We start from the raw sequence: 26361 nt of genomic DNA, 5'->3' as shown, positions 1-26361 counted from the left end.
GCCAAAACTTTACATTTTCCTGCCACTTTCAGCTCAAAGCCTTTATTTCAATATTTTTACCTACATTATTTCTTTCTTAATTAGGAATTAAGTGTTTGAGTGATTATTTATATAAAGTTTGTCTTCCTCACTCAGACTGTACACTCCATAAAAGCCAATGCCTTGTCTATTTTGCTCACCTGTACATGGTAGATGCTCAGTCCGTTCGTGTAATTGAATAGACTGGTTGGGAGAGTCAGTTGTGCAATTAAATTGATTGGGTGGGAAGAACAGTTTGATATGACACTTTTCTCGATGCAAAATGATGCCATAAGAACAATTGTTATCTTTTTTTCATTCATGTTGATTCCTTTATTCATCCTAGAGCTATGTGGTGCCTGAACAAAGACTATTAAGACATAGTCCCTGGCCATAGTGACTCACAGTCTATAGAGAGAGACAGACCTAAACCAGTAAACAGTAATATAATGAGAGATGAGAAATAATAAATATCAAGTTAAGGGAGAGAGAAAAATAGCAATCCAATTGTCTCTTGTTGAAATCAGAGTTATATCTCAGGCAGGCAACCAACCGCCTAAGGTAGAAAAAAATGAAGGATTTAGAACTGAATTTGTGTTTTGTTTTGCTTTGTAATGCAACCATTGAAAATGAAGCCAAACTAGGCCGGGCGCGGTGGCTCAAGCCTGTAATCCCAGCACTTTGGGAGGCCGAGGCGGGTGGATCACGAGGTCAAGAGATCGAGATCATCCTGGTCAACATGGTGAAACCCCGTCTCTACTAAAAATACAAAAAATTAGCTGGGCATGGTGGCGCGTGCCTGTAATCCCAGCTACTCAGGAGGCTGAGGCAGGAGAATTGCCTGAACCCAGGAGGCGGAGGTTGCAGTGAGCCGAAATCGCGCCATTGCACTCCAGCCTGGGTAACAAGAGCGAAACTCCGTCTTAAATTAAAAAAAAAAGAAAATGAAGCCAAACTAAAATGGGGGCTTTGTCCACCTAACCTTATTCAGGTCTTGGTTTAAATATCACTCCTTCAGAGAAATCTCCTCTGATCCCTTGCTGCACACACCCACTGGGTTAGGTCTCCTCCGTGCCCTTTCACTTGACTGAGAAGTCCAAAGAACATGTTTGTCTAGTCCACTGACTGTTATATCTCCAATGACTAGAACTATCTCTGGCACTTAGTAGGTTCTCAGTAAATGTTTAATGAATAAAGTCTCCCTTGCAATTATTTCTTTTCTCTTTTCAAACCAATTCATCTCACTTTTCCACTCTACAAACAGAAAAAAAAAAAAAACTTCTCCTCTCCAAATAATGTTCTTTGCCTTTTCCTTCAAGATGATTATTTTTTTAATATTTCAAAACATTACCATTCCATAACTGGAAGTAAACTACATTTTGTATATCTACATCCAGGAGGGAATTGGACCTGAAGAGATACCTGAGGCTTCTTCCTCCACCCTTGCTGAGCATCCTCAAAGACTAGGCGTGTTTGGAGATATCCAGTTGCCTATGGGGTTTCTCCACACTTCATATGCACACAGTTTCCACAAGACTTTGTTTTGGATAGTAAAGTGTTCTCGAGGGAACAATGAAAAGTCAGCATTTACTATCTGTGCCCGAAATTAATTCTAACCTCTGCTTTCAGTAAATCAAGAAGAAGCAGCACAAATCCCAGTTTAAGGCTTGATGTGCTTCAGATATTTAGAAACAGAAATTTCAGATGGACCATGAAAGAGCCTCCAGTCCTAAAGCACCAAGTTCTGAGGTCAATGGATCCTGTGTTTGGTGCTTCCCCAGGCCGTCTGGCAGCCAGAGAGAGATATTTTAAGTCATGGCAAGGTATGTGGCAACCTCAAAAACCACACCCTTTGAATGTCAGCCTCCTCCACCAACATGGGGTAAGTCTGACATAGAGCAAGAAATAAAGGCCGTGCCATGAGGATATCAGCCTCATTGAAATGCTGTTGACTTTTAAAAAAAATACAATTAGTACAAGTTTCTTATTCTTTTATTTGCTAAATGTTCTGCTGAAAACTGGAAAACTCAGTCAAATTTGGACGTTTCCAGATGTCCAGATGTGTCCTAGATACAGCCTAGATGTCAAGAAGAAACTTGAATTGATTTAAATATGGGGTATTTTTTTTCACTATAGAAATATATCTCTTCTGAATTATACATGGTCTTTCACATGACCTGGAAGGAAACAAGAAAATATAGTTACTGAGGAGGGATACGGTTGATGCTCATAAATATTGGCTAAAAGTAGACATAGGATTAGAAAAAGAAAAGTTTCAAACTTTCTTTTAATAGTGTCCTTTTCACACACACACACACACACACACACACATTAAAATGATTACCAAAAGAAAATATGGGGACTTTTTATGAGTGTGTTAAATACATACTTGCTGTTTTCACTGTAACAGATGTTATACCATTATGTACCAATTGTAACAACTGATGTAACTGATAACTTCTGGAATTTCCTGGTGGCTCTTATTTCATCTAGAAATAAGGATTTCTTTTTGGGTTTGTTTGTTTGTTTGTTTGTGATGGAGTCTTGCTCTGTCACCAGGCTGGATGGAGTGCAGTGGTGCAATCTCGGCTCACTGCAACCTCCGCCTCCCAGGTTCAAGAGATTCTCTCTCCTGCCTCAGCCTCCCGAGTATCTGGGACTACAGGTGTGTGCCACCACACCCAGCTAATTTCTGTATTTTTACTAGAGACAGGGTTTCACCATGTTGGTCAGGATAGTCTCAATCTCTTGACTGAGTCTCAATCTCAATCTCTTGACTGAGTCTCATTCTCAATCTCATGATCCGCCCACCTCGTCCTCCCAAAGTGTTAAAATTACAGGCATGAGCCACCGTTCTCTGTTTGTTTTTTAAGTAAAATAAATCACCTTTGGAGGAGGAGTACCACCTTCTGAGATCCTGAGTTGATGGCAGCAGACAGAACATCTCTGGATGACCTGGTTCTAGTACCAGTCCTGCCACATATTATTCACCAGAAAAATAGACCTAAGTTCTCACCATAAAAGAAAAGATAAATATGTGAGGTAATTTATATGTCAATTATCTGCTTTAGCCATTCCACAATGTATGCATACATCAAAACATCATATTCTACACCATCAATATATAAAATTTTGTTTGTCAATTAATTGATTTTTTTTTTTTTTTTTTTTTTTTTTGAGACAGAGTCTGACTCTATCACCCAGGCTGAAGTGCAATGGCACAGCCTTGGCTCACTGCAACTTCTGCCTTCTGGGTTCAAGTGATTCTCCGGCCACAGCCTCCTGAATAGCTGGGATTACAGGTGCCCACCACCACTCCTGGCTAATTTTTGTATTTTAGTAGAGACGGGGTTTCACCACGTTGGCCAGGATGCTCTTGATCTCCTGGCTTCATGATCTGCCTGCCTCTGCCTCCCAAAGTGCTAGGATTGCAGGCATGAGCCACCACACCCAGCCTGTATTATTAATACAATTTCTTTAAATCTTCAAAAAATTAAAATAATTTTATTTTAATTTTTGTTTTTTAGATGGAGTCTTACTCTGCCACCAGGCTGGAGTGCAGTGGCACCATCTCAGCATGATTCACCTGCCTCACACTCCCAAAGTGCTGGGGTTACAGGTGTGAGCCACAGTGCCCAGCCGATTTGTGCACTTTTCTATATGTATATATAAAATTAAATTTTTGTTTAAATAATAATTGGAGGGATTAAAAATACAATGGAACTAAAATTCTAGAGAGCAACAACATGGAATACAGGATAGGGATGTCAGAGCTCAATTATTCCATAGTGGTTACATTGTTCTGAGAGAGACTAGAAACATTTATTAATATTAGTTAAATAGGCATGCTAAAATTTGTAAGGTAACAAATAAAGAATAAGAAAAAATGTAAATTTTTACAACAAAGAAAAGATATATTTGTTTTTAAAAGTGATGCTAAAAATGTAAAAGAAAAGCACAAAGAAAAAACATAAAATTTCTTTCAAATGATGATATAAATATACCCAAATAAATCAGTAATCACAATAAATATAAACAAGTTAAACTCACCAATTTAAGAAACAGTTATTCTCAGATTGGAATAAAAACAAGACGAAATTCAGCTATAGATGTCTTACAAGAAACACACCTAAACATGGCAACGCATATATAAAGTAAAGGGATAAAGCTGTTGTATTAGTTAGGGTTCTCTAGAGGGACAGAGCTAATGGAATAGATACATATCTAAAGGGGAGTTTATTAAGTATTAACTCACACAATCACAAGGTCCCACAATAGGCCATCTGTAGGCTGAGGAGCAAGGAGAGCCAGTCCGAGTTCCAATACTGAAGAACTTGGAGTCTGATGTTCAAGGGCAGGAAGTATGCAGCACAGGAAAAAGATGGCCAGTTTCTCTTTTCACATTTCTCTGCCTGTTTTATATTCTGATTAGATTGTTCCCAGCCAGATGAAGGGCGGGTCTGCCTTCCCCAGCCCACTGACTCACATGTTAATCTCCTTTGGCAACACCCTCCCAGACACACGCAAGAGCAACACTTTGTATCCTTCAATCCAACCAAGCTGACACTCAGTATTAACCATCACAGCTGTCTAGTCAGAAGTTGGATTGATCTAGGGTTGAGGAGTTGGTGGGTAAGTGCAATGGAAGGACAAAGTGTCAGGAAAGTAGGATAAAATGGTGAGAGAGTGGTCAAATGTGGGGGACCAGCCCTGACTCGGACTGTTGGGGAAGCAAGGAATGGCAGAGACAAAGAAATGAGAAAAGACAAGTTAAAAGTGCATAAAGTGGGGACCAGGGGACCAACACTAGCATGGAGGCTGCAAAGGCCCCAAGCTCTGGAGACCCACACCATTTTTTGGTGTACAGCACAAAGCAAGAATGTGGTAGAGGTGTCGGGGGAGATAGCTAGGGTGGTTTGGCATTTCCTTTGAGGGATAGAGAACAAATTCTATTCTGCATTTAATCATTAAACAAGCTAGAGGGGTCATAAATAGGAGCCAGCAAGTCTGGTCGAATTCTTGTGCTTCCAGGAGGTGTTCCTCCCTTGAGCATGGCGCATGGTGTTCTATAAGATTTTTCTTTCTGCCAGATAAGCAGGTCATGCCACAGCCTTCCAGCAGTCAAAGGGATAGGTTACAAGTCTAGGCTGGCTTGTAAGGAAATGATACCAGAAAACTGCTGATGGGGGAATCAGAACAGTTGAGGAAGTGGGCCAGTCAAGTAAATGACAATCTAGTGGGTCCCAAAGCAGACATGGTAACAGCAAAGGAGCAAGTTTGGGTGTCGTTAAATTTAAATATAGATCTAAAAAGGCAACTCAATCTCTTCTGTATCTTGCCCAACTTCCTTATTATAAACAATCTATAGGGCTCTGCAAGATGTAAAGAAGAGAATCCACAGCAATGTCCTCTAAAGTTGAAGATATCAGTCTTTAAACTATCGTCAGCCTTGAATTCCATTTTAGAATTGTGCAGACAGGGCCAACAGAAAACCAGGCATCTGGTCAACAACCAAAATCTCACTGGGTCTTGAAGCAATCAGGGCACAGAAATTTTAAAAAATATCTAAGCAAACATTGACCTTTCATGTAACAAAATATAACACATATTTCCTTTGGTAAAATTCATCTCTATTTTCCTGTGTTATATACCACTTGCTTGAGGGAAAATAACCCTTACAATGTTTGTGAGATCCACTAAGTGGAAACTTAGTTCTATTATAGTAAGTACATGGCTATAAACTCCTTAACAGGCCTCCATCTACTGAAATCCCTTTTTTTTTAAGAGACAGGGGTCTCGCTCTATTGCCCAAGCTGCAGTACAGTGGTGTGATCATAGCTCACTGCAGCCTCGAATTCTTGGGCTCAAGCAATCCTTCTGCCTCAGCCTCCCAGGTAGCTGGGACTACAGGTGCACACCACCATGCCTACCTAATTTTTTTTAACTTGTTTAGAGTTGTGGGACTAGGGAAGGGAGTCTTATGATGTTGCCCAGTCTGGTCTTGAATTCCCGGCCTCAAGCAATCCATTCACTTCAGCCTCCTGAGTAACTGGGATTACAGGCACCTCTGAAATCTTCTTAAAGTCTCAGCCAACATGCCACAGCCTCCTTAAGCCATCACCAACTTCCTCAAGCAAAATGTATTATTGTTTCCTCTGCATTCCCTCTTCACATTGGTAGTATGACCAATACATCAATAATTCTATTCTGCCTTTAGCACAATTATTTACATAAATCCTCACCTCTCTTAAAAGAATAAACGTCCTGAGGACAAGAACCACTCTTGAACTCACTCCAGAATATAGCACACCATCCTAGAGTGAAGAAGGGGCCATAAACTGGACGTAGACAGTTGATCCACTTCCCAGATAAGGAAGTATGATTTGGTTTCATGGCATTTTACTTTTCTCCTTTAAGCTGAAGAGGCTGCTCAGAGAACAACTGATCTTCCAGAAAGTGCTGCCAACATCTCTCCACTCCAAAGAGCTAGAATACCAATAAACCAGGCCAGGCGCAGCTGCTCACACCTGTAATCCCAGCACTTTGGGAGGCTAAGGCGGGCAGATCCCGAGGTCAGGAGATCAAGACCATCCTGGCTAACATGGTGAAACCTGTCTCTACCAAAAACACAAACACAAAAAAAATTAGCCTGGCATGGTGGCATGCACCTGTAGTCCTAGCTACTTGGGAGGCTGAGGCAGGAGAATCGCTTGCACCTGGGAGGTGGAAGTTGCAGTGAGCCAAGATAGTGCCTCTGCACTCCAGCCTAGGCAACAGAGCAAAACTCCAACTCAAAAAAAAAAAAAAAGAATACCAATAAACTGATATTACCTCTTCCTAATGTTTGCTTCCATTAGGGACAACTTTGAACCACACACACACTTTTTTTTAAATGATTTTCTGTGAGTAAACTCTTGAGGAGTCATATAACCCATGCCTATCTGTCAAGTGTATCTGTAGCAACCTTCCTTGTTAAGTCCGTGAAGAGAATCCATTATGTTAGTATATTATTTCTAATAGTAAAGGCCATCAATACACGGGCCACTGTTCACTATGCCTGATGAGAACCTTACTAAAATATAGTCCCCTCTTTTCTACCTTCATCTTAAGGGAGAAGAGAGATGCCTAATCAAGAAATAAAATCTCATTGGTTCTCAGGGTAATCTTTGCCGGGGTCCCAGATTAGGGTTAAATTGTTACTACAGCTGTGGCAGACCTTGACGATGCAAAGTCCATAGAAACACATTAGCGCCCATCATTGTTAAAAAACATAGTATTAAATGTGCTTAGGCACAAGAACTATATTCTAAGAGGCAGAATCCAAGTATTAAATCTCTAATTCCTGTTTTCTGAAGCATAGCAAAGAAATTTACTCTCAAGTAAAACAATCCTTCTAGATCAGTGGTTCTCAAAAGATGAGGTTCCTAGATCAGCAGCGTTAGCATCACCTGAGAGCTTGTTAGAAATGCAAATTCTCAACTGTGCAGCCATAAAAAGGAATGAGATCATGTCCTTTGCAGGGACATGGATGAAGCTGGAAACCATCATCCTCAGCAAACTAACCCAGAAACAGAAAACCATGAGGTGGGGTGTGGTGGCTCACACCTGTAATCCCAGCACTTTGGGAGGCCGAGGTGGGCAGATCACTTGGGGTCAGGAGTTCAAGTCCAAACTGGCCAATATGGCCAAACCCCATCTTTACTAAAAATACAAAATTAAGCCGGGCATCGTGGCGGGTGCCTTTAATCCCAGCAACTCAGGAGGCTGAAGCAGAAGAATCACTTGAACCTGGGAGGCAGAGAATGCAGTGAGCCAAGATCACACTCTGACTCCCGCCTGGGTGACAGAGTGAGAGACTCTGTCTCAAAAAAAAAACACGGCATGTGCTCACTCATAAGTGGAAGTTGAATATTGAGAACACATGAACACAAAGAGGGGAACAACACACACCAGGGTCTTTGGGGGAGTGGGAGATGAGGGGAGGGAACTTAGGGGAGAGGTCAATAGGTACAGCAAACCACCATGGCACACCTATACCCATGTAACAAACCTGCACATTCTGCACATATATCCTGTTTTGTTGCTGGTTTTTTTTTTTTTAGAAGAAGTAAAGAAAAAAGTAAAAAAGAAAAGCAAATTCTCAGCCTCACCCTCCATCTGCTAAAGCCGAAACCTCAGGTGTGAGACTCAGCAATCATGTTTAAACAACCCCTCCAGGAGATGCTGGTGCACAGTGAGATATGAGAACCACGACTCTTGACCAGACCAAATAGTGGTCTGTGGAGCACAGCATTAGCATTTCCTGGAAGCTCATTAGAAATGCAGAATCTCAGGCCCCACCTCAGACCTACTAAATCAAAAACTGCATCTGAACCAGATCCTCAGATGATTTGTATATACATTCAAGTTTGAGAAACAGGATCAAGGATCAAACTGAGAAAGTTTAAAACCTGAATAAATAGGCCAGGAATGGTAGCTCACAACTGTAATCCCAGCACTTTGGGAGACTGAGCAGGGTGGATCACCTGAGGTCAGTAGCTCAAGATCAGCCTGGTCAGCATGGTGAAAACCCATCTCTACTAAAAATACAAAAATGAGCTGGGCTTGGTGGCGCTAGCCTATAGTCCCAGCTACTCGGGAGACTGAAGCAGGAGAATTGTTCAAACCTGGGAGACAGAGTTTGCAGTGAGCCAAGATCATGCCACTGCACTCCAGCCTGGGTGACAGAGTAAGACTCTGTCTCAAAAAAAAAAAACCCTGAATAAATAAATATGTCACTGCAAAATTTATAATACACTCTCTTCCTCATATAATTCTCTCAATAACCTTGTAGATCAGGTATTATCATGACCTCCATCTTACGTATGAGATATAAGGAGAGTGGATAATTGGCTTGCTATCACAAAGCCAGCAAACAGAAGAGCCAGGGTTTCAACCTATGTATCATGACTGTGAAAGGTAGGCTCTTAGCCAGCACCTACACTAAGTTCTTCTGATTGTGACTCCAATAAGGTCATGTTTCTCTCTCTCTTTCACATCACACTGCCTCTCTAACAAAAATTACACTCACCGCAAACAATTAAACCTTTCCCCTAAAACTAAAAATAAGATGTATCTATTTTAGTTGAGCAAATATTTAGGAGATCTATTTTTTAGAAAAGAAGGCTGACCTGGTGGAGCTTATAGTGCTAGGTTAATAAGTGTAGGTGCTCAATAAGTAATTGCTGAACCAATGAATTAATTGGTGAGTAATTTTATTATAATATGCTAAGTAATTCAGGAAGAAAGATGAGAGCCATGTGTGCATTCTGGGACCTCAGACTTGCCTGTAAATGCTGAATGCTGAGCTGAACCCATAAAGAGAGGAAGTGTCAGCCAGACAAAGAGTAAGAAAAAGAGGATTTCAGGCATGCTAAAGTGCTGGGACTTTATCTGAGGATGACATAGTATTTATCACTGAAGTATTTAAGGGAACCATGTGGTCACTCAAATAAATATGTGTGAACACATGTATCTAAACAGTTATACCAAAAAAAAAATCAAAATACCAAGAATGCACTCTCCAAAGCCATTAGAACTTCCAGTCTGAAATAAACCACCGGGATTCAGATTATTAGCAATCATATTCTGTCAAAGTGTATAAATGTGTGGTTTGTAATTAAGATCTTACCTCCCTGTACATGCGAATGGAGAGAAAGGGCTTAGTGGTCTGAGTTGCCTGCAGGATTCCGAGGACCAAAAAGAGATAGAGGAAACAGAGCACAGGCCTGGGAACCTTCAGAAAATAATGGAAAGCCCCCTGCTCCTGACTTAGTTTCAGTATCAACTCTTATGGAAAATAGGAACAAGGATAAATTTGAGTGACACATCACTTTTCTTTTTGACACATAAATGACACACCATTAAGATGTCTGCTCTTGAGAATTCCTCAGAAAGTGAAATTCTCCTTCTCCTTAGCTTCATGGTTTTTGGTTTTGGTTTTGGTTTTGGTTTTGGTTTTGGTTTTGGTTTTGGTTTTGGTTTTTGAGACGAGTCTCACTCTACCACTTAGGCTGCAGTGCACTGGCGCAATCTCTGCTCACTGCAACCTCCACCTCCTGGGTTCAAGCAATTTTGATGCCTCAGCCTCCCCAGCAGCTGGGATTACAGGCATGCACCACCACGCCCAGCTAATTTTCTTGTATTTTTAGTAGACAAAGGGTTTCATCATGTTGGCCAGGCTGGTCTCGAACTCCTGACCTCAGGTGATCTGCCTACCTTGGCCTCCCAAAGTGCTGGGATTACAGGCGTGAGCCACCACGCCCAGGCATGTGTGCTATTTTTTAACACAGATTTCATGGAATCTTTATTAAGAAGTATAGACACCCAAGCAATAATTTCCATATAGTAGTGTTTGTAAACCATAAAGCAAATATATATTTTTTTTCTTTCTTTCCTATTTTTGCTTACATTTTGCTTTATCTACAAAGAATTCAAAATTCTTAAATAGATTAAATAATATTTGGGGAGGGACGGTTACTTGGAATCCTCTATTTCAGGCATTGGCATCAAGGTATTTCCTCATCAAAAAAATCTAATTTTCTTGTTTATCAGGGTTCCAGTATTAAAGGCATTTTTCTTGAGGTGTTTTGTAAAAAGGGCAAAAAAAAAAGCTTTGATTCTTAGTCGCCCAAACCAAAGTTCAGACTTGTAAGGATTCCTCTTCAGTAGGGTGTGTTGGAATGTTGATGGATTGGGCCATGCAGCCAAGGCCCCCACAGTTCGGAGTGGAGGGACAGTGTTTCTTCCTTGTCCAGACACCAGCATGAACTGGGGATCCTCAAAGAAAGACATGACCCAAGAGATCAGGGTCACCTGTCCGTCCAGCAGAGATCAAAGCAGCCTTCCTTCTGAGAAGCACGCTCAGCTCCCTAGCCTGTCCTTAGAGAACATCATCAATAGTCTGCACAGCGGCAGAAGGAAAATAGGCAAAGCGTGTGTGGGGAATGGTGGTTCACTTCCTGCCAAGACATGAAAGCAACGCGAGAATGTGCAACCACCTGCCATAGCCTCGTTTGCCCTTAGACTTTTTTCATCCACATCTTGGCATCCTCAGTCAAAAATATAATAGGTCACCGAAATATTTTAATAAAACATTTTCTAGGGCAGACTGAAGGGTATTAAAACTACCTTAAACCAAGCAAGCATAGCAATGAGAAACTTCATTTCAACTGCTCCTTATATAAAGATTTGGTTCAAAGATCACTTCTTGAGATTTTTTTTTTTGTCATAAAAGCATGATTGCATCGAGGAGAATTTTGATGAATAAATTTTTTAATTATTTATAAATATCTACCGATTTAATACAAATATTTTCATGGGCATGTATTTGCTGCAGGCTTAATTATATGAGCAAGTAGATATTTATATACACAGTTATGGGTCTATTTTTGAAACTGCTTGTGAAGTGTTCTTCTATTTTACAAAGTACTAATTCCAAATAAAAATGGCATATAGAAGCCAGGCATGGTGGCTCAATTCTGTGATCCCAGCACTTTGGAGGGCCAAGATGGGAGAATTACAGGAAGTCAGGAGTTCAAGACCAACCTGGACAACACAGCAAGTCCCCATCTCTACAAAAAATGTAAAAATTAACTGGGCATGGTGGCATACACCTGTAATCCCAGCAACTCTGGAGGCTGAGGCAGGAGGATTGCTTGAGCCCAAGAAGGGGTGAGCAGCAGCAAGCCATGATTATACCACTGCACTCCAACCTGGGTGACAGAGTGAGATCCCCATCTAAAATAAAATAAAGGGTATACAGAGGTTGTACCGACACTGCACTGAAATTACTATTCATTTCTATTACCCCCAATGTTTTGAGACTTTTTAAAGAAACAATTATCAATAGATAAGCAAGCATTCAATAAACAACATTTGCTTGATTTCCCACTGTTTAGAAAACCACGAACAAATATTTGATTTTTACCACTTAGCAGTTTAACATTTCTTGGTCATATAGACAAGTAGGTTATTGAAGAGACTAATATACTTGCATTTCCTTTTAAATATGACCTCTGAAATAAGCAGTTTGAAAATTGTAATTGCCATACCATGTCAAGTGGCTGATCATCCAGTGTGATATTTTGTCTCTGAGTACAGTCCAAACACGGACCGTGTGAAGCTATCATTGTTCCCCATAATGGCAAAAGATGAATGTCTCTCCTCTATTTCCCATCTCAGAAAAAAGAAGTGCAGTTCCCCCTACTAAAGGCAAACCCCTCCTTGTATGCTCTCAACCCTAGCTTCTCCTATCTCCTCTGAGAGCTTTTGAGCCATCCCTTAACCCAACCCCATTCCCACCCCACCCCCTCACATTTATCTACAAATCATATAAATGTCTTACCGCAACTCTTGGCTACTGTTTCATCTCTCTCTTTCTTCTCTTTATGAAATCTCTTGGACTCTGTACTCTCTGCCTCTACTTCCTCTTTATCCCAGCTCAATCCTTGAAAGTTGGCTTCAAAACCCATAAATAGGCTGGGCCCGGTGGCTCACACCTGTAATCTCAGCACTTTGAGAGGCCTCATCGATCTCCTGATCATGAGGTCAGGAGATCTAGACCATCCTGGCTAACACAGTGAAACCCTGTCTCTACTAAAAATACAAAAAATGAGCCAGGCATGGTGTCATGCGCCTGTAGTCCCAGCTACTCGGGAGGCTGAGACAGGAGAATCACTTGAACCCAGGAGGCAGAGGTTGCAGTGAGCCAAGATCATGCCACTGCACTCCAGCCTGGGCAACAGAGGAAGACTCTGTCTCGGGAAAAAAAAAAAAAATCATAATTATAGGCCAAAACAGTCTCTTCTCAACAGCCTCTCAATGATCAAATCCGCAGGCCCCTCCCCAGTCCTCATTCTCATCAGCTTCTCTTACTGTCTGAAACTGACTCTTCATCCCATTCTTAGGAAACTTTTTGCACTGTCTGCCACCTCCCCTTTTCAGACTCTGGTTTCTTTGTCTATCTCTGTCTCCCTTGCAGACTCTACTTTCTCTACTTGTCCTGGGAGTAAAGCATTATACATGGATCTACTCTTGGGCTTCTCATCTCTCTGGGCCTCAGTCTTTGAAGATCCTTTAGAGGTAAAAGATCCCAGGTATGCCAGTTCTGATCTGAACTCCAAGTCCACATTGCTCACTGCCTGCTAGAGATATCCACCTACATACATCTCAAACTCAGTATGTTCAAACTCTACTTAACCTTCCTGTCAAGCCTGTTCCTCTTTTCCAGACACCAGGAAAAAAATCTAGGGGTCATCTTCAGTTATCTTCCGTTTCTCATCTCCCACATTTAGTTACAATGTCCTATATGTTATTTTATTTTATTTGACAGAGTTTCACTGTGTCACCCAGGCTGGAGTACAATGGCACGATCTCAGCTCCCGGAGTAGCTGGGATTACAGGCGCCCACCACCACGCTCAGCTAATTTTTGTACTTTTTTTAGTAGAGACAGGGTTTCATCATGTTGACTAGGCTGGTCTTGAATACCTTACCAAGGTAATCCGTCCACCTCGGCCTCCCAAAATCGCCCAGGCTGGAGTGCAGTGGCGCAATCTCAGCTCATAGCAACCTCTGCCTCCTGGGTTCAAACGACTCTGCTGCTTCAGCTTCTGGAGTAGCTGGAACTACAGGTGCGCACCACCATGCCAGGCTAATTGTTGTATTTTTAGTAGAGACAGGGTTTCACCATGTTAGGATGGTCTCGATCTTATGACCTCGTGATCCACCCGCCTCAGCCTCCCGAAGTACTGGAATTACAGGCATAAGCCACAGTGCCTGGCCCCTTTTTACATGTTCCCACTTTCACTATTGCCTTCTATCTGGATTGTTCCAAAAGCCAAGAGGCAGTCCTACATATCCAATCTCCTTCTTTCCTAACCCCCAATATACCCTATATACTGCTTCCAAAGTAGCTGTTGAAAATATGGTTCCTTATGGTGTCACTGCCCTGTAAAATGAAGCCCCAATGCCTTGAGATGCTATTCAACCCCCTACAAAATGACCTGCCTTTGATTGCACCTGCTCATGAATCCTTCACTGCAATAATACTGGATGCTTCAACTACCAGAGTACCACACTGCCATTGTCTATGGCTGTTGCTTCTGCCCGAAATGTTCTTCTCCACCTCTGAGACCCTCTCCACCCATTAAAACTAAGGAACATTTCAAATTCTGCCTCTTCTGTGAAAACTTCTCTGTTCTCTTAGAAACTTCTCCTTTTTCTATGAGACCTAGAATTCAGTGACGTTAAGGTAAAGAAATGTCTTTGCAAACTTGCAAACGCATGTTGTGCCAAACCCTGTATTCAGGATGTAGAGAATACACAGTTCCTGTTTTTTGGAAACTTCAGCTTCAGAAGGAGAGAGAATATTTAGCATACTACATTGTAACTGTGGCTCAACAGTTTGGGAGGCCAAGGTGGGCAGATCACCTGAGATGAGTAGTTCTGGACCAGCCTAGCCAACATGGCGAAACTCTGTCTCTACTAAAAATACAAAAATTAGCCAGGTGTGGTGGCAGCACCTGTAATCCCAGCTAATCAGGAAGCTAAGTCAGGGAGAATTGCTTGAACCTGGGAGGCAGAGGTTGCAGTGAACCGAGACGTGCTATTGCACTCCAGCCTGGGCAACAGAGCCAGACTCTGTCTTAAAAAAAAAAAAAAACTGTAACTGTGTGTGCATTCTCCGCTACAGATGCTCTCAGAAGCACAGGGAAAAGGCACTGAACCCAGCCTCAGGCGTCAGGATGACTTTCCAAAGGAACAAAACAGGTGTTGAAGAAAGGACAGTTGTCGGCGGGCACAGTGGCTCTCACTTGTAATCCCAGCACTTTGGGAGGCCGAGGCAGGAAGATACCAGGTCAGGAGATCGAGACCATCCTGGCTAACACAGTGAAATCCTGTCTCTACTGAAAATACAAAAAAAAAAAAAATTAGCTGGGCATGGTGGTACATGCCTGTAGTCCCAGCTACCAGGAGGCTGAGGCAGGAGAATCACTTGAACCCTGGAGGCAGAGCTTGCGGTGAGCCAAGATCATGCCATTGCACTCCAGCCTGGGCAACAGAACAAACCTCCATCTTAAAAAACAAAACAAAAAAAGAAAAGGACAGCTGTCCAGACAAAGATAGGTGTGAAGAACATGTCAGAAGTAAAATATTACATATGGAAAGGCGTGAGAAAATTTCAGAAATTCAGGTAACTCAGTTGCCTGAAGTATAAAGTGCATGGGTGGGCAGGTGCGGTGGCTCACACCTGTAATCCCAACACTTTGGGAGGCCACACAGGCAGATCACTTGAGATCAGGAGTTCGAGACCAGCCTGGTCAATAGGGTCAAACCCTATTTCTACCAAAAATGCAAAAAAAATTAGCTGGGCATGGTGGTGGATGCCTGTAATCCCAGCTACTCAGGAGGCTAAGGCAGGAGAATCACTTGAACCCAGGAGGCAGAGGTTGCACCAAGATTGTGCCACTGTCCTCCAGCCTGGGCAGCAGAGTGACACACTGTCTCAATAAAACAAAATAAAGGGCATGAGGGAGGTGGGACAAGAAGCTGGAAAGGCAGGGACCACTTGCAAAGAGGCTTGAGTGCCTGTATCAGTTATCTACTGCCAGAATGATGCTGCATAAAAATCATCCCAAAACTGTGGTTTCAAACAATAGTCATGCCTGGTGTAGTGGCACGTACCGATAGTCCCAGCTACTTAGGAGGCTGAGGCAGGAGGATCACTTGACATCAGGAGAGTCAAGGCTATGGTGAGCCATAATTGCACCCTGCACTCCAGCCTGGGCAACAGAGCAAGACTCTTGTCTTTAAAAAAAAGGTGACTCATTCTTGCTTAAAAATCTGTGGGTCCACAGTCAGCAGGGTGGTTCCCCTAGTCTGAACTGGGGTCACGTAGGCATATGCAGTCAGAGTGTGCATTAGGAAGCACTCCTGTTGATCTTGCCAGAGCTGTCTCATGTGTTTGGGAGTCAGCTAGCTGTGATGGGTTTAGGATGGCCTTGAATCTCCTCCATGTATGTGTCCTCATGACAAGGAAGAAATGATAAAGAGAACATGCCCAATCATGCAAGAGGGCAAGAGGAAACGCATGTGCTTTTCAAGCCTCTGCTTGCATCATGCTTGCTAACATTCCAGGACCAAAATAAAGCAAGTCACACCATGAGCCCAGAGTCAGAATTGGGAGGGAACTCTAAGGTTCAGGGCAAAGGCTGTGAAAACTGGGAGGGGCTGTCCATGTAATTAATCTACCATAGTGCCCTGTAAAGGAGTCTGAATTTTTACACTTATATGCATGTTGTCATTCCTATTGATTAGAAACTCTTGAGCACCAGGACTGTATTTTATTCATTACTCTATCTGCCATAGCAGTTAGTATAATAATATACCCAAAGTACACACTCAATTAATTTTGGCAGAGTATAACTGAATTCCTAGTTTATATAATTTATTATATATACTAGCTGCAAGTTTTCTAAACACTTATCAAGTACATTTATATTTTCAATTTATATTATCCTTGGAGTGCCATGTTCTATCTATTTATTATCTGCTGTGTAAAATAGTAATTCCTATTTACTGCCTAAACACCACCTCCTTTAAGCTTAACCAGGCTAATTCTAATGTTGAAAGGAAAGGTGAAAAAATCGGTGGGGTTTTTTTCTCCAGTCCTTCATAATTTTGCAAATTTCATACTGGCCCTCCTTCTTTTTTTTTTTTTTTTTTTTTTTTAATTGGATTATAGGTTTTGGGGTACATGAGCAGAGCATGCAAGACAGTTGCGTAGGTACACACATGGCAGTGTGCTTTGCTTTTCTTCTCCCCTTCACCCACATTTGGCATTTCTCCCCAGGCTATCCCTCCCCACCTCCCCCTCCCACTGGCCCTCCCCTTTTCCCCCCAATAGACCCCAGTGTTTAGTACTCCCCTTTCTGTGTCCATGTGTTCTCATTTTTCATCACCCACCTATGAGTGAGAATATGCGGTGTTTCATTTTCTGTTCTTGTGTCAGTTTGCTGAGAATGATGTTTTCCAGATTCATCCATGTCCCTACAAACGACACGAACTCATCATTTCTGATTGCTGCATAATATTCCATGGTGTATATGTGCCACATTTTTCCAATCCAGTCTATTATCAATGGGCATTTGGGTTGATTCCAGGTCTTTGCTATTGTAAACAGTGCTGCAATGAACATTCGTGTACATGTGTCCTTATAGTAGAACGATTTATAGTCTTTTGGATATATACCCAGTAATGGGATTGCTGGGTCAAATGGAATTTCTATTTCTAAGGCCTTGAGGACCAGAAGGGGACGAAGAGAATGAATCCCAGCTGGAAAATACTCTTCAGGACATCATCCAGGAAAATTTCCCCCACCTAGCAAGACAAGCCAACACTCAATTGCAGGAAATTCAGAGAACACCACAAAGATGTTCCGCAAGAAGAGCAACCCCAAGGCACATAATCGTCAGATTCAACAGGGTTGAAATAAAGGAGAGAATACTAAGGGCAGCCAGAGAGAAAGGTCGGGTCACCCACAAAGGGAAGCCCATCAGACTCACAGCAGATCTCTCGGCAGAAACACTACGAGCCAGAAGAGAGTGGGGACCAATATTCAACATTCTTAAAGAAAAGAACTTTCAACCCAGAATTTCATATCCAGCCAAACTGAGCTTCAGAAGTGAAGGAAGAATAAAATCCTTTGTGAACAAGCAAGTACTCAGAGATTTTGTCACCACCAGGCCTGCTTTACAAGAGCTCCTAAAAGAGGCACTACACATAGAAAGGATCAATCAGTACCAGCCATTCCAAAATCACACTGAATGCTAAAGAGCTTCAACATAATGAAGAATCTACAACAACTAACAGGCAAAACAGCCACTTAGAATCAAAATGGCAGTATCAAATTCACACATAACAATATTAACCCTAAATGTAAATGGACTAAATGCACCAATCAAAAGACACAGACTGGCAAATTGGATAAAAATCCAAAACCCATCAGTGTGCTGTATCCAGGAAACCCATCTCACATGCAAGGATACACAAAGGCTCAAAATAAAGGGATGGAGGAAGATTTACCAAGCAAATGGAAAGCAAAAAAAAGCAGGAGTTGCAATTCTCATCTCTGATAAAATAGACTTTAAAGCAACAAAGATCAAAAGAGACAAAGAAGGCCATTACATAATGGTAAAAGGATCGATACAACAAGAAGAGCTAACGATCCTAAACATATATGGACCCAACACAGGAGCACCCAGATACATAAGGCAAGTTCTTAATGACTTACAGAAGGACTTAGACTCCCACACAATAATAGTGGGAGACTTTAACACTCCACTGTCAATACTAGACAGATCAACCAGACAGAAAATCAACAAGGATACCCAGGGCTTGAACTCAGACCTGGAGCAAGCAAACCTGGTGGACATTTACAGAACTCTCCACCCCAAATCCACAGAATACACATTCTTCTCAGCACCACATCACACCTCCTTCTTCAAAAAAAAGACTTCAAGCTTCTTGGCCCATCCTCCAATTGTTTAAACAAAGATTTTTCTTCTCTCTACGTTTCTCTCTATCCTTTTCTCTTTCTTGCAAAGGAGCAATTAGAACTGCCCTCAGGACGGCAGAGGAAATGCTTTGGTTTGGTTTGAGGCTTTCCAAATATCATTGCAGATTCAGGGCACCAAATATGTAGCTGACAGCAAAACAGTTTATAATTATGCAACAAGAAACAAGCCACCAAAATCCCTTTTCTATGCATATCCTGTCTCCCTATGCCCTCATTCCTGTCTCCACAATCCTACCCACGGTTGTCATCTAGAAAGGCCCAGGGAACTGGCCTTTCTCTGGGCACCAAGTGGCAAGTGGCAAATACCTTGCAATCATCTTTGACTCTTCTCCTTCATTGCTTTTTTCTTTTTTTTTTGAGACAGAGTCTCTTTCTGTCACCCAGGCTGGAGGGCAGTGACATGATCTTGGCTTACTACAACCTCCACCTCCCCAGTTCAAGCAATTATCATGCCTCAGCCTCCAGAGTAGCTGGAACTACAGGCATGTACAACCACACCTGGATAATTTTTGTATTTTTAGTAGAGACAGAGTTTCACCATGTTACCCAGGCTGGTCTCAAACTCCTGGCCTCAAGTGATCCACCTGCCTTGGCCTTCCAAAGTGCTGGGATTACAAGCATGAGTCACCACCTCAGCCTAACTCCTCTCTTTGTTTCACACTTCACATTCAGTCCAGCAGCAAAGCATGCAACTCCATCTTCAAAATACATCCAGAGTCTGGCCATCTCTCATCACTGTCACTGCTATTATCCTGGTCCAGACCACCATGCACTCTCACTTGAATGATCAAAATAGCCTCCTACCCACTTTCCCACCCACCATATCTTCCACACAGAAGCCAAAAACATAAGCCTGATCATGTCATTCCCCTGCTCAAACTCTTCCAGTAGATTCCTCTTACTCAGAATAAGAGCCAGATTCTCACCTCAGTCTGTAAGAACCCACACGATTCCCCTGCACCCTCATCTGACCACCTTCCAGTGCTTTCTTGGCTCACTTTGATCCCGCCAGGAAGACAATGGTCTTCCTGCTGCTCTTGAATGTGCCAACTGTGCTGCCTCCTCAGGGTCTTTGCCTGTGATGTTCTTCAGCCTGAGTACATTTGCTACAGACACCCACATGGCTCACCAGTTCCCTGTTCAAATGTCGCCTTATCAGAAATCCTTCCCTACCCACCAGTTATGAATTAGCACTCATGGCTCCTTCCCCACCCATCACTCTCGATTCCCTCCTTATTATACATGTTATATATTCATTTGTATACTTGTTTATCATTCACCCTTCCCACTAAAATTTAAGATCAGCGACAACAGAAACTGATCTGTCTTATTCACTGTTTTATCCCCAAAGACTAGAATATATACTAGGTAGATGGTAAACCATCAACAAATAATTTGTGGCCAGTCGCGGTGGCTCATGCCTGTAATCCCACCACTTTGAGAGGCCAAGGTGGGTGGATCACTTGAGGTCGGGAGTTTGAGACCAGCCTGGTCAACATGGTGAAACCCTGTCTCAACTAAAAATACAAAATTAGCCGGCCATGGCAGCGCATGCCTGTAATCCCAGCTACTCGGGAGGCTGAGGCAGGAGAATCTCTTGAACCCAGGAGGCAGAGGTTGTGGTGAGCTGAGAATGTGCCATTGCACTCTAGCCTGGGCAACAAGAGTGAAATTCTGTCAGAAGAAAGAAAGAAAGAGAGAGAGAGAAAGAAAGAGAGAGAGCGAGAAAGAGAAAAAGAGAGAAAGAGAGAGAGAGAGAAAGAAAGAGAGAAAGAGAGAGGGGAGGGAAGGAAAGATTCTGAATCAGGTAGCTATGCCCTACCCACACTGCACATAAGCATTAGGCACAGCCTTGTTCTGAATCAAATTTGTTAGGTTTTATTCATTTCTTCTTTTTGATTCATTCCTCCAAACTATCCAGGGTTTATATTTGCCCATGATACTAAGAAACTTGAGGAAAATGAATGCTGTAGTATTTAAAAAGGATCAACTTTAGATATTTGCTTTAAGGAAAAGGGAAGTTTCCAGCCAAATTCCTAAATTAATGTGCATGATAATAAAATAAACTTGCCTAATCATCCTGGAATCACTTGGGTAATTCTGAACATGGAGTGATAATACCACCAGCTTCTCTAAATGCAAGGCAGATGCTTGCAAACCTGAGCCTTTAATACCAAGCAAGTGCTAGCTTTTAAGTATATATATAAGGTTATTCTCCACATATCCACACCTCTGCATCATCAAACTATGAAAGAATCCACTGAAATTCTGGGACATCATCCAGGCTTCACCAAGCTACCTCATGCCCATATGTCTCCCAGAGCAGTCAACTCTTAAGTGTCACCAACGGGAAAAGCAGCCTCATATTGTCATCCTACAAGGAGAAGGGCAAAGGTCTGCTTTCAGATGACAGTGTAAAGCCATTGGTCAAGAACCCTCAGATGCACTTCCGATTTTTTCATTCTGTTCTTTTTTTTTTTTTTTTTTTTTTTTGAGATAGTGTCTCACTCTGTTGCACAAGCTGGAGTGCAATGGTGTGATCTCAGTTCACTGCAACCTCCCCCTCCTGGGTTCAAGAGATTCTCCTGTCTCAGCCTCCCAAGTAACTGGGATTACAGGCGCCCACCCCCACGCTTGGCTAATTTCTGTATTTTTAGTAGAGACAGAGTTTTACCATGTTGGTCAGGCTGGTCTCAAACTCCTGTCCTCAAGTGATCTGCCCACCTCAGTCTCCCAAAGTGCTGGGATTACGGGCATGAGCAATCGCACTCGGCCTCATTCTGCTCTTCTTTTAAGGCAGTGGTTTTCCAACAGTATGCTACGGCATCCCATTTGTTTGGCAAAATAAATTTTGTAAAATCTGTTTTTGCTGCAACTGAGTATACATATGGTTATACTAAGGTCTATCAAGATTCATCCTGCAAAAAGTAAAGGGTGTGGCATAATGACAGATTGCAAGAAGGAACAATTACATGTTTTCCAGAACATGGAAACACTATTCTCCAAACATATAAGATTTCAAGGTAAGGGCAGTAAACTGAGGAGCCCTCAGACCTAGACATGGCATAGAAAGGGAAGCATAGGAGCTGTGCCTTTGCTGTATGTACTTGTATGTATGCCATAAGACACTGTTTTATCATGATATCATACTGAACATAGTGGTGTAATTTCAATTCCTTTAAGCCCTTATTTGTGTTGCCAATACTTACAGTCCTTGAAAGTTTCTACAAACACTGGAGATTGAGAGCCTCTAGCAGAGCAGAAAGCTTTATACTTGTATGGAAGACCAGGGGAATGGATACAGATTTATTCTGATTTAGGTTACCTAAGGATACTCCCTCACACAGAATATGTAATTAGAGAAAGCCTTTTTTTTTTTTTAACGGAGTCTTGCTCTATTACCCAGGCTGGTGCAGTGGTATAATCTCGGCTCACTGCAACCTCTGCCTCCCAGGTTCAAGGCACCGCACCTGGCTAATTTGCTTGTATTTTTAGCGGAAAGACAGGGTTTCACTATGTTGGCAAGGCTGGTTTCGAACTCCTGACCTCAAGTGATCCACCCGCCTTGGCTTCCCAAAGTGCTAGGATTACAGACGTGAGACACTGTCTGGCCAAGGAAAGCCTTAATTTAAGGATGGATTCTGTATCCCACAGGCAATTTTCGGAAATGAGTAGTCAAAGAAAATTAGACCAACCTGAAATCTGATGTCTATATAACAGAACATTCGATAATCTCGAGAATTATCTTCAGTTTGTGCTTTGAGATGTAACTATCCCTCAGGATTTCAAAAGTAAAACACAATGGCTATTACAGTGCTTGAAAATCCTAGACGTGTTGCTCCTCTTTCTGCCTCTCTGTTTTTCAACTATGTTTCACTGGCAGCAACTTTTTTCTCAAAGGTTTGTGTCTGAACCAGAGGAAAATGCTGGGACCCCTTTTGGAGAAGTTTTGGCTTTAGTATATTTTATAAGAGAAATAAATGTGAAAGCTTCCCATCTCTGTCAATCATATTCATTCAAAATAATAGCACTTGCCAGGACTGGGGGTGGTAGGTAGGGAATGGGAAAGGGGGAAGGTAATATCATGAATTGTTCCCCTGCAGCTGGTATTTCTCAGTCACAACTGTACATAGAAAACAAAAGATCTCTTCAGAAAACCAGGGACAGACAGAGAGGCCAACAGAAAGAGATCATTATAATCATATTTTAGAGATCAAACAGCTTGAATTACATTTGCTTGAGCCCAGTTAAGTTTCCTGGTTGTTTCATATAGAACATAGCAATTTAGCATACTCTAACATAAGAATATAATATAATGGCAAACATATACAATATTATCTCCAGGCATGTACCATGTAGCAGGTTTTTTTATCTTCTACTTCTTATCTTCCACAGTGCTGGGGATAAAAGATATTCTAACACAGGGAGGCAGTATAGCACAGTGCTTAAGAGCACAGGCTTGGTATCACATCAGGATAGAGACCTAGCTTTGCCTCTTACTACCATGTTACCTGCAAGTTTCTTAACCGCCCCAAAGGCTCAATGTCCTTAACTGCTAAACAGAAGGTGGGCTTTATCTACTTGGTGGTTATGATAAGAATGAAGAGAGAGAACACCTGTAAAACACTGAGCACAGTACCTGGCCTGCAGAGAGGACTTGGTAAATGTTTGCATTTAGAGTCTGTAAATGTCTGAATAAACAAATACTTTGTTTTTCCTTAGACCTCTCATTTTCTATCCTCATTCTACCCCCGATCTAAGCAAAAAGGAGGGACGTATTTGGAAGTCATTGCAGCATGTCTGTCATGTCGTATTGCTAAAAAGGAATGAGATAATTATCTTGCTAGGCTTAGTTTTGTTGTTGGATCAAAGGTCTGCTACACAGCCTTGCTCCTGCAAAGGACTCCCCCTCTCTCCTTCTAGCACGTCCGTTTTACCACTACATGACTCCAGGACACAGCAGCCACCAGGACTGTTCACAGGAGAGGTTAGTGTCACGTGTAAGCAATCAGTTGGCTCCCAACCAGGAAGTAAGGCTTACAGAACATTCATGCAAGCAGTAGTCTTCCAGGGCAAAAGTCCACAGTGCTATCCACAGGCAGGTAGGTATTGGGAGTCAGACCAGAACGGCTTCAGGAAAAACATTCTTGTATTTTTTTTATTAAATAGACAAAAATATATGTGCCTAGCTTTAGAGCTTGGCCAATTCCCTAAGATATTTCCTTAACTGTCTATAACTTTTTCAAAACAACATTAAGAATGACCACACATTGGAGCCAGGCGCGGTGGCTCACACCTGTAATCCCATCTTTGGGAGGCTGAGGCAGGCAGATCATGAAGTCAGGAGATCAATACCATCCTGGCCAACATGGTAAAACTCTGTCTCTACTAAAAATACGGAAATTAGGCAGGAGAATCACTTGAACTCAGAAGGCAGAGGTTGCAGTGAGCCAAGATTGTGCCACTGCACTCCAGCCTGGAGACAGAATAAGACTCTCAAAAAAAAAAAAAAAAAAAGAATGACTGCACACCACATAACCAAAAAAAAAAAAACAAGGGAACTCTATTTTGGTCCACATGAACAATGAAATCAAGGAGGAATTTTACAATTACAGGTTTCCTTTGACAAAGGGATTTGACGACTGCTTTGGCCTCAGAAGTGGGTGGCGCTTTCACTCGCAATGCCTCAAAAACTGAATGTTCACACCGGGAATAAGAAATCTGGTCACATGCAAAGTCCAAATACTGCTTCTAATAAGATGCTGTTAAAACCACGTTTTAAAAATGGTCCTGAAAGCATACAGAATGCATAAACATGAAGGTATTTGCCTGTGTCAGAAACTGCAGAAGTGCTAAACAACACTGAGTTTAACTGGCCCAAAGCCAAGTGAAGCACTTCACCCTGACAGAAATTATAGTACTGTCATTGTGTTGTAATAAGCCTCTATAAAATGGAGCATTGTGTTTCTGCTGAGTCTTGAACAGAAAATGAATCAGGATCTGGCATCCTTGGAGGAATGGGGAGAAGTGTATTTTTGCTTACAGAGAAGAGAATATTCACTATGTTCCATGAAATAAATGTTTTGCTCATTTTTTTTAAAATTCTGCCTTTAAAAAGGAGCTATCTCTGACTCACATTTGAAAATGCTTATTATGTTCAGAAGATGTTGCCATCTTTTGCTCTACAGACTTTTAGAAAAGCACTTGTTGTTCGGTTTTGGGGGTTTTTTGTTTTGTTTTTGTTTTTGTTTTTTAGATGGAGTCTCACTCTGTCCCCCAGGCCGGAGTGACATGGCACAATTTCAGCTCATTGCAACCTCCACCTCCCAAGTTCAAGCGATTCTCCTGCCTCAGCCTCCTGAGTAGCTGGGATGACAGGCACACACCACCACACCCAGTTAATTTTTTGTATTTTTGGCAGAGATGAGGTTTCACCATTGGCAGAGCTAGTCTGGAATTCCCGGGTTCAAACAATTCTCCCACCTTAGCATCTCAAAGTGTTGGAACTACAGGTGTGAGTCACTGCGCCTAGCTGTTCCCATGTTTTTAAGACTCAACTGTTACATGGAAAATAAGCTCGGGTACATATGCTCAAGTGCAGAAAGGTAAGCCTGGTAAAAAGCAATAATAATATTAGTGCAGGAAGACTCAAGTAGGCTGTCATTAAGATTGCTAGTTGGAAAAGAACAAAGGTCACTGTAGTTCAACTTTTACATTTTTATTCTTTTTATTCCCTGGAATTGTACAATGTGGTGCTTTAGGCTAGATAGTACCTACAGTTATTATTTTTTACCCTATTAAAATACTCTTATGGTTATTACTACCCATTCCAATACTCCAAGCACCTCTTTGTTTTGAAAACTTTATAAAAATCTAATTTTAAGCAACTGACATATGTTCCAAATTGATGATCTAAGCCCCTAATCTTTATTAACTTTTAGGTTCTTGTTGCCTTCAACCCAGAAGTTGATGTGTCCGCTAGAATGGAAGGCAAGAAATAGCCAATGACATACACATATGTCTACATTAGGATATCTGTACCTTTGAGGAAACAGCAATAGTTACGGCTATCCTCCATCAAGTATTACAGTAGGCAACTTGCTAAAGGCTTTAAAACATGATCTCCTTTAATCCATACAACACTTTTTTAAGTAGAATCTATTATCTTCATTTTACAGAAGAGAAAATAAGACCTTAAGCAACTTGGCCAGGGTCATAGATCCAACAAATCAGAGAGCCAAGAGTGAAATCAGGCCAAATTAACATCCATTATACAATACTGTCTCCCAAACTTCAAGTCTCTTTACCCTGGGCAAATATTACACATATATTTCAAAAGCAAAGGAAAAAGAAGGAAGTGGATGCTTCTAAATGGGAGAGAAGTAAATGGAAAATTTTGTGTGGCTATTTATTCAACCACTAAGTTTATTAAGAGGCAAACACACTGTATGAGATAGTCTTCAGAGAGCTAACATTAACTGGAAAGACACCTAAGAATACAAGTCAAAATGTTAAAAGTGCTCCAATAGAGGTATACCCAAAGTACTCTGTATAGGGGCATAAAGAAAAAAGACTTTTTTCTGACTACTTGACAAGTGTTGGATAGATTTGTTTTTCCTTCTAATCATTACTATCACATTCATTTTATCTACTCATTAAGAACATTTGACACTTGTTTGCCAAAATTAATGCACATTAATTCTGGATATTTGAAGACTTTCAAGTC

This window comes from Callithrix jacchus, chromosome 6 (genome assembly GCF_049354715.1).
Source record: "Callithrix jacchus isolate 240 chromosome 6, calJac240_pri, whole genome shotgun sequence".
Classification (NCBI taxonomy): domain Eukaryota; kingdom Metazoa; phylum Chordata; class Mammalia; order Primates; family Cebidae; genus Callithrix; species Callithrix jacchus.
Note: the sequence above shows the minus strand (reverse complement) of the source record.